Below are 5,218 nucleotides of genomic sequence, written 5' to 3'. Positions count from 1 at the left end.
AAGAACAAGAGGTTCAAGAGAATGTTGAAGAAGAAGAAACTCAAGAAGAGGAAGAAGAAAGTGAGGAAGAGCATGGAAGTGAAAGTGGGAGTGGAGATGATTCCACATCTATCGAGGAAGATGATGATAATGATGATATGATGGAGGATTAACAAACCTTGGAGGCTCCTACACTCTTTCACCCCTCTTATGGTTTGTCTACTTCTTTTGTTTTCTTTATTTTATTTTGATCATTTGTTTGTGAAGTCCTAGCAACATGGAGGACTAACACTTTGGCTTCATTAAGGTGTTCATTTTTATTGTTCCCAACTTGTAAAATCCAAAATGACAATTTGTAGTTTCATGCATTGCATTCCATGTGCATGAACTACCCCGAAATTCAAGACGTTAGAAATAATGTCTATTTTGGTTTGGGGAAGTCCATGCATATGCATCGGGAGGTAATTTAAATTACGCTCTCCGCCATAACAAAAACCCATGCATCATGTAGTGTAGCTTAGTATAGTTTGCATTTAGTTTAGAAATCATGCATCATGCTTGCATAATTTCCTATCGTATTGGCCATTGAAGACAATGCCCATAATAGTGTGGGGATGGGAAATTCTAACTTGACTTTTATTCAAAAATCCAAAAAAATCAAAAATTTCGAAAAAACCATAAAAATTGAAAAATTGAAAAAATTCAAAAACATGTTCATTTCCTTTATAGTGTAGTCTTATATATATTGTATTGTATATATTGTGTTTGTTCATCCTTGTTCACATTGATTGACTACGCCACATTCGAGACATGAGGATATTGAAGACCGCATGGTATGATCTTTCCAATCTCCTTTTTCCTCTTTCTGTTAATGACTATGTGTCTTCATTTTGATTAATGCGGTAAAAATAATGTGAATTTAGGATTGCATTTAGATTATTTGGCATACTAGTTGGTAGAATCATATGCATTAGGATGTATATGTTAGTGGGGTCATGGCATATAGTTGCATGTTAGAAAAAGTTTGTGAAACCGTCTACTTGGGAAGCTTGACAAGTGTATATAGGCCCTAGTAGATGCTTTTTATTCTTAAAACTTTGCATGTTATAATACTTGTAAAACACCCTAGGATGTGTCATGCTAGTATCCTTTGACCAATGGATTAAGGCCTAGTCAAGAGTACCTTGTGGTGTGATAACTCCATGGCTACCGTTTATTCCAAGGTGACCCTTGAAACCATGCAACCATACTTCATCCATGTTCTACCACATTTTGTCATCAAAGGGAATGGGCACAAAAAGAAATTGTTAAAAATTTGAGTTCAAGAAATGAAAAGAAAAGAAAAGAAAAAGTTTGCAAAATGTTCAAAAGAAAAGAGGAGTAAAAAAAATGAAAACTCCTATGCTTCAAATATAATGCACCCTCGTTAATAATTGGGGTGACTTTGAAAATGTTCAAAAGAAAATGCAAAAGTTGAAAGTTGTCAAGTATTGAAATACCAAACATCAAAAGAAATGGCAAAAAGAAAGTGTTCTCAAATGTTATATGCCACAAGAAATTGGGGGGAAAAACAACAACAAAAGCAAACTCCCAAATGAAACTCAAATACTATCGATCCCTTTATCCATCGTATCCACTTTTGTGCATGGTAGAGAGGGGACAACCCTTCTTCTTATCTAGGCAAGAAGGGGAATTCCGCGATCTTCCAGTGTTTCTAACACCATAGGGAGTCTATTCTTGACAAAAGCATTTAACGATTGAGGACAAAGGTACCCTAGCTTGACACAACTTGGAGGTGATTTATTGGTATCCTTCTAGGCTTAGTAGTTTGAAGAAATTGCATCTATGAAAGAGTGTGTACCCTTGAATTGCTTCCCCTTTAGATAATTTCCGCCACTTAGATGAGGAAAGTGGCTATTCTTTTGTAGATGAATCCATTACTTGATTTTGTGTGCTTTAATGTTTGGATGTGTCGCCATTTTGGCAAGACCCACCTTGCCTTACAAGAAGGCATCCTACCTCATGGTTATCTTGTTTTGAGTTGAAGGGGCGGAGTGAGACCTGCTAATTGTCTCATGTCGGCTATATTAGTAGGATAGTTTAAATAAGGGTCCTAGTTTTTTCACCTCTTTACTCGGGACGAGCAAAGGTTCGGTTTGGGGATATTTGATGTGACCATTATTTAAGCATATTTAGTCTCCGAATTAGCCTCGTTCCTATGCTTTTTAGTGCATATTTGGGTCATTTACTATCTTTAGTCCTTTGTTTTGCATATTCTTTAAGGTTTTGTTTCCTTGGTAGGAGAGGAGTGCAAACCTTGCATTTTCATGGCAAAATAGAGCTAAATTGATCGAATCTATTGACCAAGCATCAAAGAGAAGACAAGACTAGAAGGCCTTTGTACATATTATAGTAGATGGGCAATGATGAAGAAATCCTTGCATCTCCGACTAAATCCCGGAGGATTATTGGAAGAAGAGAGGAAGAAAAGAAGAAAACAAGGCTGGAACACAATCCGCCCGTCCAACCAGGCAAGACGCCCGTCCAACACTTCAGAAATCCGAGCGTCTTTGCCAGAGGGACGCCCGTCCAACCACGCCACAATCCGCTCGTCCAGCGTACCAATCCGCCCGTCCAGCCACCACGAAATCCGCTCCTCCCGACACCTTGGACGCTCGGATTCTCTTACAGGCCCATACGTCCTCTTCTTCCCTCCATGAAAGATGCGCATATTTATGAAGACCGGCAAAAAGGAGACTCGCATCTTTTCTGAGAGGAGCGATTCCTCAAGGACTTAATCGTCATTTAAGCCCTTAGTAAACCCTAATTTGTGTACCTAATCCCCACTATAAATACCCCATTAGTCTAATTAGATTAATCATGTTCTTCTTATCAATATTTAGTGTAGTTTATATCATTCTAATCCCTTCTTAATCTTGTAATAAACTTCTAATCAAATATTATTACAAATATCATTTCCTTAATTTCTCTTTTGTTCATCTTTTATTTCGGGTAATTGAAGATTATTTGGGTTATTATTGGGAGATTGACAACCTTCCAATCATTCATCAAGTACTTCTATTATTCTTTGCTTTATTTTGGGAATCATTAGTAGGTATAATTCTCTTAATCCTTTTTTAATTATTGTTAATCATCTTCATTTATTCATCATGTTTTGCTTTGTTAATATGATTGACAACCTTGTTAACATGTTAAACTTGATAATGAGTGAGTAGTTTTCTTAACTAGGGTTAATGGGTAATTAGGGAAAACCAACATGGGAGATGATTCATGCTTAATTTAATATGTTTTCATAGTTTATTTGCTTGCTTATTGTGATCTCAACTTATGCACATGTTATGTTTGATGAAATGCGAGCCTATGAATCCTTGCATTTTTTTACCCATCACTTACCTTTTCAATGAGACTTGTAAGACATAAACCAACTCGAGTCTCATTAGACCATGCATATAGTTGAGTAGGGAGGATTAAGTCGACTTGTAGGTGTTGTACAATCTAATCGATTAGGCTCCGAGACCCAAACCTTCCTAGGATTGTAAGATATAAACCAACTCGATCCATCACAACAATAATTGCTTGCTTATAATTTGAGAACATGTTTGTATGATCAATTCCCATGAATCCCCTATGACCCCATGACACCCTAGTGCTTTATATCAATTGTTTACATCTCATTTTTATCATCTTGCTTGTTTACTTTTATTGTCATTTAGTTTAGTGATCTTCATATATTAACCCAAATCGTGACACCCCTAGACACCGCTACTTGCAATCGAAAATCCTACATCAATACCCGTCCCTTGGGATCCGACCTTTACTTGCCTCTTTACTAATAGTAGAGTTGTTTGTGAAGTTATAAATATTGTTTTGGTCTAGGTGCTCCTAACGACAAGTAACCGAAAATTAAGCTCCAAGTGAGTCCGACTAAAAATGGCGCCGTTGCCGGGGACGGTGTTAACTTGATTTGATTTTCTTAGATTGTTATTAGTTGTGTCTTTCTTTGCCTTGGGGAAGTAAAACTCCTCAAGGTTTATCCTAATTGTTTTCGAGTTGTTTGATATTTTGCATGTCTAGAAGATCACAAGGTAACTTGTTACCCATTGATCACGAAATTGAAAGGACTTTGAAAAATAATAGAAGACTTGCTAGAGGTACTTTGAGAGATATTGGTGTGGTTGTAGATATTCAACCAAATATTATTTAGTTCATCAACCCTTTTGCAAGAGAAGGTGAGGAGAACCCAACACCAAATCCAACACAAAATCAACCCACAATGCCTAAATTTTCATCACATTCCATACCAACCGAGGAGAACCTACCCAATGGTACTCCCACACCACAACACTTAACCGGAAATTTCATTGCTAAATCCGCATTTATCCAATTAGTCAAAAGAAGCCAATTTGGGGGGATGCCTAGTGAAGACCCTCACTCTCACATGGAGACTTTTTGTGACTATTGTGATGCGATTTCACAAACCGGTGTGACTGAAGACCAAATTCGATGGGTCTTATTTCCTTTTTCTCTAATCGGCACCGCAAAACAATGGTTGAAAGGCCTTGATAAGGCTACTCTTGGAATTGACTCTTGGAAGAAGTTAGCTCTAGCTTTCTACAAAAAATTATACCCTCCGGAAAAGACTAACATGCTTAGAGCTCAAATTACGGGTTTTAAGCGGTTTTAAGCAAAGGGATGAAGAATCTTTGTATGAAGCTTGGGAGCGGTTCAAAGAAATTTGCCGCTCATGTCCTCATCATGGACTTAGCGAGTGGTTCTTGGTACAACAATTTTGGAATGGTCTTTATGAAGACTCAAGAAACATTCTCAACATGGGATCAAATGGTATGTTCACCGAAGTTGACGATAATCAAACTTGGAACAAGATTGAGGAAATAGCGGTCCATAATTCACAATATAGTAGACCTCGCAAGGCTACTAGAGGAGGAAAGCATGAAGTGGACTCTATTACTCAATTGGGTGCTCAACTTAGTGCTCATATTGATACCATTAACTTGAAGTTTGAAAAGGCTACGGCTAAACTTGAAGAAGCCTCAAAATCACCAAAGCATCATGTTTAATGCAATGGTAGCATCTTCATCAATCCCAAGTGGGATATGTGAGAATTGTGGAACTTTGGGACATGACCAAAGTGAATGTAGGGGAACAAATGAACAAGTGAATGCTTTTCAAGCATACAAGAGTGGTACCCCTTATTCCA

General features: G+C 37.5%; 1 pseudogene; it reads right to left on the bottom strand.

Annotated features, from left to right (window-relative positions):
* Positions 1-4,645: 4,645 nt before the first annotated feature.
* LOC141593799 (small nucleolar RNA R71) lies at positions 4,646-4,762 on the bottom strand (annotated as a pseudogene).
* Between the last annotated feature and the right edge of the window lie 456 nt (positions 4,763-5,218).

This window comes from Silene latifolia, chromosome 7 (genome assembly GCF_048544455.1).
Source record: "Silene latifolia isolate original U9 population chromosome 7, ASM4854445v1, whole genome shotgun sequence".
Taxonomy (NCBI): domain Eukaryota; kingdom Viridiplantae; phylum Streptophyta; class Magnoliopsida; order Caryophyllales; family Caryophyllaceae; genus Silene; species Silene latifolia.
The sequence above is the reverse complement of the archived record's forward strand: the minus strand, read 5'-3'. Positions and strand labels throughout refer to the sequence as shown.